The 12,841-nt window shown below is 42.0% G+C and overlaps 1 protein-coding gene across 1 annotated transcript in view; it reads right to left on the bottom strand.

Annotated features, from left to right (window-relative positions):
* The window catches only part of CTBP2 (C-terminal binding protein 2), a 290,386-nt gene extending 279,305 nt beyond the window's left edge, over window positions 1-11,081 (bottom strand). Inside the window, exon 1 of the mRNA XM_050305341.1 lies at window positions 11,062-11,081. The gene's annotated coding sequence lies outside the window, so the exon portion shown is untranslated. The remainder of the gene's footprint in view (window positions 1-11,061) is intronic.
* Between the last annotated feature and the right edge of the window lie 1,760 nt (window positions 11,082-12,841).

Below are 12,841 nucleotides of genomic sequence, written 5' to 3' on the forward strand. Positions count from 1 at the left end.
TATAGTATTTTTAATTACTTACTAAACTGTTTAAGAAATATGGCCTAACCTCTCTAAAATTACAGGAATTATCTAACAAGTACAGAATTATCTAACAAAAATACAGGAAGTATGCTGGAATTATCTAACAAGTGGCTGTTGCTCCTGCTCAACATTTATGGGATGAGGCACCACATATCAGGAATTCAGAGAGGTGGCTTTCTACAAAAGCAATTAGAAGTGCAGGGGAATGATTAATAATGAGGATGGGAAATGGGGTATGGGAGTCCGGGTGTGAGAAACAGGGGTGGAAGAAGCAAAACATGAGAGAAAATGGGAGTTTTCCTTTCCATTCCAATGCTGTTTGTCCTCCAGTGGACCTTTTTTTATTCTGAGCCGTGTTTTCTTTTTAAAAAACAGTAAAGAACCTTCTTTACACAACATCCTCAGTTGGATGTTCTTTACACAACATCCTCAGGAATCATCCTACTGTAAGAAACCCCAGGAATACAACATCATCTTTACAACTTCTCCTCTTCAGTGAGAGCAACCTGGCAGAAATAAGAGGCAGGCATGAAAGCCTAGGGAGGATTTTTTTTCTTGTTATCACACCACTGCATCTGAAATAATTCCAGGATTCCAGCCAAGATCTTTGACACGAGTCTTTGTAACGTGGAGCTAAAATACCACCCCAAAATGCAGTCAAGCGCTGTTTGCTAAGTCAGAAAACCCTCCTGCAGGGTTTCTAGAGTTATCTGTCTTCAGAAGGTGGGGAAAAAAAAAAAAGACATCCAGAAGTTTTTCTGAGCTGATACAGCTTCAGGATTAAGGGTGATCTGCAGATAAAACATTTTGCAAGGCTTTTTATCCCCGACATCGCAGCCATTTCACTTGACTGTTCTATTTCTGGAGCCACGGGGGATTTTTAAGTTTGCTAAAACAACTGAACACGTTCTTCAAAACAATACAGTGGGTCTTTCTTGTGAGAGCAAAGCTAATCAAACACACATCCTGTGCTATTGATGTCAGCCAGCCGCTCATGGCACCACAAGAGTCTCTGCTTTTAGGCCAACAGGCGTATTCTGGACTGTTTCCTCCATCTGTTCTCAGAGCAAATGCCAAGATGGTCAAGGTGTCAGAACATCCCACTGAAAACCACATCAAAGAAGTGACCTGAGCTGCCACCCCAGGACTGGAGTCTCTGCAGAGACAAAAATCTGTGGAAATAAAATACAGCTGTGAATCTATACCACATTGATAAGATAATTCAATAGGAACAATCCTGGATGGGCTTTGAGGGCCCCAAAAGCCCTGCCCCAAAAATATCAGAAGGTGTGGTTAAGGAAATGCATAATGTGAACCCACATGGCTCCAGCCAGCTCTTTGTAACCTTTCCTCATCTCAGAAGGAAAGTAAGAAGAAAGCTGGAAGGAAAGATATATCCAGGACTGGGAAATGAGGTGACTCAGGCCTTGAGAGGCTGGAAAAAGAGAAAAGAAGATGAATGGGAAAAGGGGGTGTGACTGACCTGGACACAATGCAAGAAAGTAGGGGGAGTGTTGTCAAAGAACACCCTTTGATGGAAGCAAAACCACTTCCCACAAAACTGACCATGGGGTTTGGTTAAAATCTCACTTGAGAGCTGCATAATATTTTAGAGACTGGAAGGAACAGTACTTAAATAATAACAGTGATCACATAAGAATGCTGAGATATCCTTGGTCTCCAAGCTCCTTCTGAGCTCTGGGATGTGCCACCCTCCTGACCTGGCCTGGAGAACATCTCAGAGGGCACTGCAGGCAGAGCACAGCTCAGCACCGAGCGCTCACACTTCCATCTGATGTCACCTCTAAGAAATTAGGAACTGAGCGTGTCCTGGCTGAGCTCTGCCTTCCCAGGGAGCCCAGCCAGCCAAGCTGAAGCTCTCAGAACATGTCACATCTTCCTCTAAATCCAGAAGTTTTACATCAGCTGCCTTCTAGGCATGCCCAAGGCTCAGCCAGCCCTCCCAACCATGATTTCACTGCCGTGGGAAGAGGCACATGAAGGAGAGGGGCAGCTACAGGAGGAAAGCCAGACCTGCCTTTTGGCCAAAGCAGACACCACCACATCACTCCCACTCCACCAAAGATGGCAAGAACAGCAAATCCAAACGTGTAGGGCTGTCCATCTCTCCCTTCCTCCTTCCTTTCACTCCCCTTGCCACAGAAGGAGGGGTCAGTCCCTGGTACCTCATCAGGGGGAGCAAAAAATCAATTTTATCAGTGCTGCTGAAAGTCACAGATGAGCTCTGGCCTGCTGTGCCCAGAAAATATTTAATTGGCTGCAAATTCCAGGCAAGCACTGAAGTTTTCAGTGAGTTTTTATCCTACAGCAACAGTCAGGAAAGCCTGTGGATTCAAAGCTTCCACTTCCATGCAAAGCACCACATCTCCCTGACTGGTCAGAATAGGCCATTATGATTTGTGTATTAAAGCCCTGTGTTTTCCACCTATCGAGTGCATAAACAACAGTTTAACCTTTATCCCAAGGCATGTACACCCTTCTGCTCCCAGAGAAATGAATTCATGTTTAGCAGTCAAATCAGTATCAACCTGACCTTTAAACACATCAGTGTTTCTTGGAAAAATATTATGGCTGGGATGCCTACTGTGGTAAACAATATTAGCTGCTCCAGCCCATGGCTGAGTCGTGCTGTGAGGAGCCTTATCAAAATAAGGGGGTGGAAACCAGTGGGGACCACAGATCTTCTGACAAACTCCACAGGATATGAAGAACAATGTAAATGTAACGGTACTGGCAGATATATTTCTATATTACTGTTCCAGAGATAACAGCTAAGGTGAATCATTTCCCACCACCTACAGTACTGAATTATTTCAAATTCTGAAGGGACCATATTTATTTCATTGGTAGCTAGCAATTTACTTAGCTGAAGATCATTATATTTATGTGTCTGTGAAATCCTCACAATAATTATATATTTGAGCTGTCTCAGAAGTGCTATATATATTCTCATTAGTCATGTACTTCCAAGGATATTATCATTCTTTTTTCCTTCAACAACCTTTGCAATCCGAGTGTGAAGTACTGCACTGCACATGAACCTCAAGTCTTATAGTTCTCTTAAACTCCAGTTTAATCAAACAGCAGGGTGGCCTATATTCAAATGCAAATGTTAAGCTTGCTATGAAATATCTTCATTTCCTTAAATGACTGCACTGTAGAGCTTATTTAAAACAGACCACACTGTGCAACAAAACAGAGGAGGACCTGGGAAAAAAAGTCCTCTGTTTGATATTACTTTTGCAAGGCTTGTCCAAAAAAGGTCATGAAAATGTTTAGAGCAGGGTGAGCAGATCAAGGCGAGGGGGTTTCTTTCGTTCCAGTCCTATCTGTGCCAAGCAGACAATTACACCTCATGGGTGGAGAGAGGTCCATTTGTCTCCTTCCATGCACTTCAGAAGTCTCAAGTGAAAAATATTTTCAAAACACAAAACATTGTATGACTCTAAGTGTAAGTGTTAGTGCATGGAATTAGACATTAATAACCCAGTGGGAGTCATGCCTGTGATTTGCAGCACACACTGATGTTAAAACTCCCAGTCCTCAGACCTGGAGGAGAAGATGAGGCTTCCCTTTACTCCCAGCAATGTTCCTGCAGGATCACCAGGTAATTTTTTCCCCCTCCTTTTTTAAATGCAACAACGACAGGAGGTGCCAGGCTAACAGCCCTGGAGCCTGAAGGTGGTTAATTTAACACTCCACCCTTCTGCAGGAAGTTTGAGCCAAAGAAACCCAAGAGCTTCAAAAATATTAATCCCTCACATCACTACTCTCTTCCTGTGTAGTTTCTTAATTATCTGAATACCTTCCACAAGCACTAAGAAAATGGCCACAGTTGTATTTTCCTCTACCACTCTTGCCAAAACTAGACTTTGGAGTTTGTTTCTCCTGATTTGGCTGGTGGATTTTTCCCTTTCTCCATTTTGAAAACAACCGAGTAAAAATGATTTAATGCAGAACTGGTGTTGATGCACCAGGTCATAACAATTGTTAGCCTTAGACCTGCCAAAATGACAAGTTAAACTAAAATAAACAAACAGCATAGGTAGAAGACTCAACATTACACCTCATGGATGCAGTGTAGTAACAGGGGACAAGGCAGCCCCAGCCACTGTAAGATTGTGACAGTCCAGCAGAAATGCATTACAATTACCAAAACCTGGAAAGGAAGGTAAAGGCTAAATTCTGCCTCAGACTGTGTAAGCACAGGTTGAAACAAAGATAAACAGTTCTCACTCCTCTGGCTGGCTTGGAAAACTGAGCAGTGAGGGAAATGCTGAGGAATATCAGTGCCTCTTATCATCAACCCACTGCAGCAGCAGCCTTTCCTCTTTCCTTTGCCAAATGCTGGGGTGCAGGTATTTGCCATGGAAATTAAAGCTCTATCTTGTTTTTAAAAGTTTCACTGAAGAATCAATTAAAAAAAGCAAAAGTACAAAGTCTCCCATAAACCGTCCATGTAGAAAACGTAAATCAAGAAGTGACTTTGAGGAGTTCACTGCACGCCTCACCTTATATATTTATCTGTATCTATGCTATATATACACATAAATTACACTGTTGACTTGCTGGAGCTGCTTCCATCACTAAATAGTGCAGTTACACACAGGATCCACCATTTCTCTTCAGGTGAGCACCCATTCCCACCTATGGGAAATTTATTTAATTATTTTGACACTCCACAGTTGTGGAAACAAGCGCTGGGCAAACGTAAATAAACATTACTTGGCAGACAGACACATCCATTGTGAAACCTGTCCATGGCAAATTCATCAGCCTAAAAGACTCTCACAGTTTGAAACTGGGCTTCCTAATCTATGATCGCTGCCACGTTTAGTTTATGATGGCATAAAATAAACATCACACCTTTAAACTGCTCACAGGGCTGATGAATCAGCTCGGAGGGGATGACTCTCATGAGAGGATCATGCCTGTGGTTTGCAGAGTCCCACAGATACACAAGAGATGCAATTATGCAGGAATAGCCAATTCTGGAGCTCTGACACGGCTTATTATTTGAGTAGCAAACAAGGAACTTTTTCAACTTAATTGCAGCCTGGCTTTTCTACCACTGATCTTTTTCATCCTTCTTTTCCTTTAACTATGGCCTTCATAGAATTTTGTTTTATTTTAATCCTTTGGTTGTTGATGTGCCCATTTGCTGGGCCTGTTTTGTACCTGTTATGGATATGCACAGATTCAGAACAAGTTAAGCGTGGTTGCTGATAAGATTCAGCCCATCACAGCTCACTTGTTAGAAATCTGTGATTCAGATTAAAGGAATTTGCAGCATTAATTTCAGTCATGCACTGATAGAGGTTCTTAACTGTAGTGGTGCAACACTCCTGAAAACCCAAGAAATTAATGAGAATCTGGGTGAAATGTTTACCTTTGGATGCATTTTCAGACCATAACATGCTTTTTATCATCATGTAGGTATGTTTGATAAGGAATTTATAAGTACAGAGGGCAGCACTAAATACGTTTTAGGAATTATTTGTATGACCTGTGGCGTGCGAGAGGAGCTGAGCTCTGACCAGTGTCGGAGCTGCAGGTGCTGCTGATCCCCACCTCAGCCACACCCCAGGGACACAGACTCATCCCAACTGCACATCACTTCTGTCCCCCTGCACTGTAACCCTTCGATCACCCCAAACATAAGGAACAAGTGATTTTCACTAATTAACAAACAGCCCTGGCACAGGGCCCAGGCCCTGGCTGTCCGTGCTCTGGTACCGGCTGGGAAGTGCTCGGCACAGCCACTGCTTTGGCACGACTGGGACTTTAAAGGTCAAGTAATTACCAGCTTTTGGGAAGCATAAACTGCCTTTAAAGTCAGCAGAGCAAACAAAAACTATTAGGAGATTCAGCCAACATTTATCTTTTAACTTGTTATCTCTGATACACATATAGTGTTTGCATTGCGAGGCATAAAATATTAAAATTAAAAGGTTCGGGGACTTCTGAGATGTAAAAAAAAAAAAAAAGGGTAAAACTATTTTAGATTCAGAAACGTTGCATCAATATGTAGTGTATTTGCATACTGGAATCAGAGACTCCTGATTATGCATGTTTATTGATTTTGGCTTTGTTTTGATTAATGATAAAACTATGATCCATCCTGTAAGGTAGCACGGCTTGAGGGAGCTCAGCACAATACGAATGCTTTGTGTTTTACGAAATCCTATTTATGCAAATAAGGGGACATTCACATGCATTTTGCTCAAGCGTGGTTGTAACAAAGCACTCAAAACATTCTCTTTTATGCTCTGGATAATTTGGGGAGGCATGTTTAATACAAAAATGCTGCATAACAATTACTTTTTTCTTCATTATGAATGGCTCCCATTATATCACCTTGGACAAAAGAACAAGCCTCAATTCCCACTGCACCTAATTTATTATCACTGCTGAAGATACTGTTGTGTGTCAGGGTGAACACAGTAGTTCTAGAAATGGATTGCAAAAATCCTACTGGGGGAGTTCAAGGGGAACGGGGAGAAGTGAGGAAGAAACAACAAACCAGTGCTGGCTAGAAAAGTTTTTGCATCTCTGTAACAGCAATGCTGGCATGTTTGCCTCCAATTGTTCCACTCTGGAAAGTGGGAGAGAGGTTTTCATCAGGCAGAGCAGCTCTAGATACTCAAAGTGCCAGGAAAACATGAGGACAGACTTCAAATGTCCTAAGGACATCAAGAGTTGTGACAAATTCTATTCTGCCTTAGTTACCAGCATTTAGACCACACACTGGGCTGAATGGGTTCCGAATTTATCCAACCAGGCACCTGCACATCAAGAGAAATAAAATTATCAGATGGCCTGTGCTCTGACACATGAATTATCTCCCAGATCTCAGCAGGGTCTCTGCCTGTATGACAGCTGCCATATTGCCTTCGGATGCACTTTGGCAGCAGGATCAGAATCTCGAGTTTAAACCTGAGAGCAATCTGAGAACAAGTGAGTGAGTGCAGGTGAGGAAGATCTCCCTCTTTAAGTTATAAGCCCCAAACACTTTTTTTGGGATGTCCAAAGCTGTGTTGTAGAAGGAGGACATGGAAAAGAAGCGTCCACTTCTGCAAACAAGGGCTGACATATCTGCTAACAGACCATGTGACAATTTCTTTTTAAAGGACAGTAGGGTTTGCCTTCTATGGCTGTTGGGGTTGGAGACAACAGGACCCCAAAGAGGACCCCAGCAGGACCCCACTCCCACTGTCCTCCCATGACCTCAGAATATTTGCTTCCACAGCAGTTGAGAGCTGCCTCATGCAGCAGGAAACCTGGTGGAATTCCTACTCTAGGTGCCCCTGTGTATTTGAGAGACACTCTGCCAGGCTCAGAGGGAAGAGGAGGGGTCAGCTGAACTGCAAGGAAGGGTCAGGCTGCCACACAGTCATTCCTGCAGCTGAAAGCCTGGATTTGTCTTGGAAATTGGGCCTCTTAATGCTTTCACTGCTTAATAAGCCCTCTCCTACTTCAGGGACTTCGTTATATGAAATAGATGAAATGCTCTCTTGCTCTTTCAGCTCAAGCTGCTGGGAATTTTTCTCCCCTTTCAGAAGAAATTCCACTGCCCACTGAAAGCTCATCCCTGGGCTGCAGGGATGCCTCTGCTTCCCAGCTCCGCAGGGATGTCCCTGTGGTGGCACTGAGGGGTCAGGACCAAGAGCCAAACGGACACGCTGGGGAGATCACAACTAATTCCTGAGCCCAACACTGTCAGTGGAGAGCTGAGAGTAGGGGGGTCCCTCCCAATTCCTCTCCAAAACTGGATCGTCTAAGCCACGAAATCACACACACATTTCTGCCTCCAACAAAAGCAGTTCATTCATTTTTCCGCTCACTTGAAAAGGCAAGTATGGACTGAAATTTCAAGTGTTGTAAAGAATTATTTAACCCAGAGGCTAAAGCTCTTTTATAGTTAAGCCAGAATTCAGCTTGAAGCATCAAGAAAACTGTAGCATAAATTAGCACATACTGAAAAGGTGATGCTAGAGAAATAAAAAGTTGATTTAAATCCAAGTAGTAAACCAAAGAACTAAACTTGTTAATTTGCTGGATACTGTCACTGATTTAATAAGTCAGATTATAGGATGTCAAAGACAAAATTAAATGTGTGGATTGAAAAACCTGTGAACTTTGTAAGCATCAAAACCCAAGGCAGTGGCATATTTCCATTTGTGCCTGAATCAAGTTGTTGCATTTCTCTGGCACAATTTGAGATCTCACTGATACTGGTATAAATATAATAATTCCACTCACAGTTGTAGATCTTACACCAGTATAAATTACATATCAAACCAAGCCATTCAACACATCTGCCCTCCTATGGTACCAAACTGTATTGCATGTCACAAAATATTTTGAAGACTAAATGTGAATTCTAGTCCAAATGATAGCATGTTTAATTTAGAATGAAAATTAACAGCCCACATGCACTGAAAACCTTCCCAGTAATGCTTAAAAAATGACAATGTGGAGTTTAATACCAGTAACAAAAATAGGATTGGGCACTTTTGAAGGAAAATATTGTACTTCTGTATCAACAATCTTTGCCCTCCAGTCCTCTTTTTTTTTTTTTTTAAAGTCTTTAAACCTGGTGCTTAACTCTGTCCATGAAATATTACACAATATGTTGATCATGCTGGTTTTTAATTTCAACTCAACTGAAGAAGCATTGTTAAAAAGAATGACTACATCCCAGGGGAATCAGGAAATTAAACTTTATTTATTGGGGTTTGACTTTCCCATAAGTAGACAGAGCCATATCCCATCTGATTACCATGTGAGGGGAGGCACAGCTTGAGAAACAGCACTGCCAGTGTGCCACTGGGCCATTGATTAATTAAGCAATAAGATGAGGAGGTCTGTCATTTAGGGTCATTAATGCTTGTGAAGTGTCAGGTTAGTATTACAGAGCCTGAGCCCACAGGATTTACATCTGAGCACAGGACTTGATCCTTGTGTTGGTCTGTTTGCATCTCTGACACTGCCATTTGTAGACACTGGAATATACTGGTCAATCTAAACACAATCTACATTTTTGGAGGTGGGAGAGGGAGAGCAGGTCCTAATTTTAAATTTATTTTAATTTCAAAAATAGCATGGTTTGTATTACGAAAATTGTCTCTCCATAGAGTATTGTAAAGTATCATAAAAATATATATATTCAGTAATTAGTTTCTTAAAATAATACACCAGCAGGCAACTAAGTCTCTAAAGAAGCTCTAAAAGCTCCAGAGCAAATCCACACCCAGGGAAAGGAGTGCTGGTGACAGCAGAAGTCCAGGACTCAGGACTCCTCCATCTTACAGTCATGGCTCTGCTGCCAACTGAGCCATCACCCTCAGTGCAGCAAGCCACAATTAATTCATCTGCCAAATGAGTACTACCACTTAAACACTTCACAGGGCTGCTGTAAAGAGTAATTCATTGCTCTTAGGTAGTGCTTTATGATCATCATATCACTATTTCCAGGCATCCCATGGCAAGGAATTAAAAATTAAAAAAAGAAAAAAAAAAAAGGATGTTCCCAAGATTCTTCTGATTTTCTGAACTGGTTCCGGTAACCTGGAGAAACCACCACTCCCTCCCCCCTCTGCCAGAGCTGCTGCACTTTGTAAGCAATAGTTAAACACTGGCCTTGGGAGACAGGCCAGGCTTTTCCCTGGTTCAGTGGGCTGGGCACTCACCTGGGAGCAGGAATTCCTGAGTTCTAGTCCTGGCTGCAAGATATGTCCATGGGGTCCCCTTCTTGGCTTCTGTTTGACTGACACTTACCTGTGTCAAACTACATTTTTCTTTGAACACCACATTTAAGAAATGATAATTTCTTAATGATTGAAATATTTCACTTCCAGGTGAATATACCAAAGGATAACAAACATGATCCCACAAGAAAGCAAGCTGCTAACATGCTTTCCATGACCAAATCATAAAATGGGTGCTTCACTCATTCACTCACACCCACTGTTGCTAAACATCCAAATTAAGGTCAGGTAGGATTGCTACCCCGTTGAATAGACTTCCCTTTCATTAGATATTCCAGAAAATATGTTTTAACAGCTTGTTATTTTATTACTTTGTTGGGAGAAGAAATTTAGGATGAGGTAGCTCTATACAGTCCTTTCCCACTGCAGAGTGGAATGAGCCTCTGTCCTTGCCATCTAGTGCTCACTGGATAATGCAGCAACAGCAGGGGAGTGTTAAGGAATAATAATTTAAAACAAAAAAGTTTGCAGACTGTGGTTTAAAGATAGAGATGCCCAATCCAAAGTTTCTACCTAATTTCAGAAAGTTTATTTCTTGCCAACCAGCATGGCCAGGGTACCAACCTAATCATTTCCATCAGATACAGGCCTGTACTTTTGGTTCAACATCAGCACCATCACAGTTACACCAATATTTTATTCATCTAGGGAGAAGTTCAACCAGTATGAGAACATTTAGGGAAGCTTAATATTATCCACACATGAAGTGTATCACTGTAAACAACTGAGCACCAACTCTGGGGTTAGACAGAGCTCCAACAGAAGTGCCACTGTTTAACTGTGACAGTGGGAAAGGGGAAAGGAAAGGGAAATAATCATCTCCAGTGCCACATTTGTATCATGTTCCTTCACTCTGACTAAGCTAGAGAGGACATTCTAAGGAACAGCACTTCAGCCACATGGAGTGATCCCATTATGAACACTGTGATTAGACGAGCAGCAGATGACTTGCAAGTCAAACTGCTGCATCCCCACTGAATTCCCAGCTCCACGAGCAGCAGCACTCCCCCTTCCCAAGGTTCCCCACAGGCCAGCCAGTTCCAGCTCTAAGGATCTCTTTAAGCTTCCTAAGACACCAAGTAAACGAAAGATAAAATTTACATCTTGCCTCCTGTTGTACCAAACCCCACCTGCAACGGCACAACATCAACAGTTTGTCTGTCAGGGTCAAAATGACTCTGAACAACATTTCACAGGTCCCAACATTCCACAGTGACACAGCTACAAAGGCTGACATTGAGCTCACCTGGAAGCCCCACGGTCCAAGCAACAGCAGCTCTGAGGGAGGTCGTGTCCTCTGATCTGGTTATCAGCAGCCAGGGCTGAAAAAGAAAAAAAAACAAACACTCTTTAAACAAGTGGAGATAACCAGGAGCTAAACAAGAGATAACCATGCAGGTACAAGCACAGAGCTGTATCCCAGTGCAGCAACCCTCGGAGGAAGGAACCTTTTCCTGAGATCCAACCTGACCCTGCCCGGACACAACTTCAGGACATGTTGTGGGGTTCAGCTGATGAGCAGTAACTCATTAAACCAAAGGAACTTGCACTTCACTGCCTGGTCTAACTTTTAAAATCAATTTTGCAATCAATTTTGTTTGAGTTCCCTATAACTAATATACTGAAAACGCTTTTAAATTAACCCAGAGGAGAATTCTTACGAATGCTCTACAAACAGTCCCTAAATTGATGAAGGCTCAGGAGGAAAAAAAAAAAAAGGAGGGCAAAGACACTCATTGGAAAGGATTCTAGGACGAAGCCTCCTGTTGTTTCTGTAAAGAGGGTGGGTGTTTTTAAAAATAAAATAGTGGCAAAAACATCCATCTTTACCAGCAGCACCCAGAGCATAACCCCTCCCTCTCCAGCATAGTATTTGGCTGGCTTAAACCACAATAAACCCATTCTGCTGAGCCTACCTACACCCATCTGATCCCAATTAACTCCCAGCCAGGAGCACTTTCCTGCACTTCTAGGAAACCTTTCAGGGAGTTGCCAAACCTCCTCCCCTCTCTTCCATCCCCCAAGAGGCCAAAAAAAACCCAAAAAAACCCAAGTTCAAAAATGTTTTAACTCAACAGGACTCTCTTCTCAGAGACATCATCATCCCAAGATTAAACAAATCGATGGTTTTTATCCAAAGCACACAAAGCTATGACTTTTGGAATTTATCTGGGGAATTTATCATTCCTTTCCAAAGTCAGTGTATTGTCTCTCCTTTTATTTATCCAACAAACGCTGCCAGGGCATGAGATGTGTGGGAATCACCTGTTTTGTTCAACTCAGCACAGTGTATTTCAGTTTATATGGACTTCATGATCTTTTGTTTCTCCTCTGGGATATTTATTACAATATAGTTGAAACTATATTGTTGTATTAATCCACAGTTACTTTTTTTGTTTATTTCTAAAAATCCGTATTTTAATCAAATGTGAAGGAAAAAAAAAAAGAGGGGAAAATAAGAAATCTGGAATGTTTCTATTGGTGTTTTAGGGCATAACTAACTACAGCAATTTACTTCACCACATCCAGTTGTAATGCTAAACCACAGACAAACATTACTAATGGAGCAAGAATGTGCTTCTTGCTTGTGATGGAGGTCCAAGATTGCCCTCTGGAGTTTGCCAAACAGCATGGGGCACTTCATTCACCATATGATTGGCACACACTCCAGCTCTGAATCAGTTTGGAGATGAAATTGTTGGCTAAAGCTCTGGAAATTCTGACTCTAGAGCTGTCAGGCAGGGCTGTCTTTACCCTGAGAAAAAAAAATAATTGTTTTTAACATGTTACTTGGCTTTTTATGTGGTTTTGCATTGTTCATTAATGCTTTGGATTTTAATGTATTGTGTAGCACCCCAAGAACTTTAGTAGGGGGAATTCATTAAAAAATATGAGTTTATTATTTCAACGTGTGATAATAAAAATGTTTGGGGAAATGCTCTAATCCCATCTCTTTTGATGGCACACAAAAAGGCCATCAGCCATTGCATGCTGATAACAAAAGATATATCTGTGCTCTGAAAGGC

Source organism: Myiozetetes cayanensis, unplaced genomic scaffold, assembly GCF_022539395.1.
Source record: "Myiozetetes cayanensis isolate MyiCay16 unplaced genomic scaffold, myiCay2020 scf10, whole genome shotgun sequence".
Taxonomy (NCBI): domain Eukaryota; kingdom Metazoa; phylum Chordata; class Aves; order Passeriformes; family Tyrannidae; genus Myiozetetes; species Myiozetetes cayanensis.